Source organism: Limulus polyphemus, unplaced genomic scaffold (assembly GCF_000517525.1).
Source record: "Limulus polyphemus unplaced genomic scaffold, Limulus_polyphemus-2.1.2 Scaffold147, whole genome shotgun sequence".
Classification (NCBI taxonomy): Eukaryota; Metazoa; Arthropoda; class Merostomata; order Xiphosura; family Limulidae; genus Limulus; species Limulus polyphemus.
In genome coordinates, this window is record NW_013665757.1 from 684,611 (window position 1) to 685,197 (window position 587).

Genomic DNA, 587 nt, shown 5'->3' on the forward strand with positions numbered 1-587 from the left:
CGTCCCGAACAATTGCCACTTACAATAAACCAATAACAATTAACAATAACTTAATTAACTGTACAGAATTACAAACACAAAATTAGAATTCAACAAAGTCTCTTAATTTTACGAGACATATCCTATTCCGTACTAGTCTCCGTCTCGTTGGCTTCTGCTTCATGTGGTATTCATATGCTTCATCAGTAAATGTCCTATCATCGGTAACAGTCACATCAGTGGTAGTAACTTCACCAAGAGCTTCACCGTTTCCCTTCTCAAAACTGAGTAGAGTTTCTTCTTCAACAGTGGTTTCTTCAGGTGGCACGTCTTCAGCAGCGTCATTTGTTCCTTTGTCCACTTCATTCCAACTGAAATGTCCTGGACCGTGATAACGCCAAAGCCTGTTGGCATGCACCACTTTTGGCTCACCTCGCCGACCACATTTTATCCGAAAAGTCACGTCTGAGACATGGGACCTTCCCATGGAGAAGACAACTTAGGAGACTTCCCTTTGGTCTTCCTGGGATTATACAACCACACCTTGTCTCCTGGTACAAAGCTGACTTCAGTAGATCTCTTATCATTAAGTTAACTTCATCGAATCA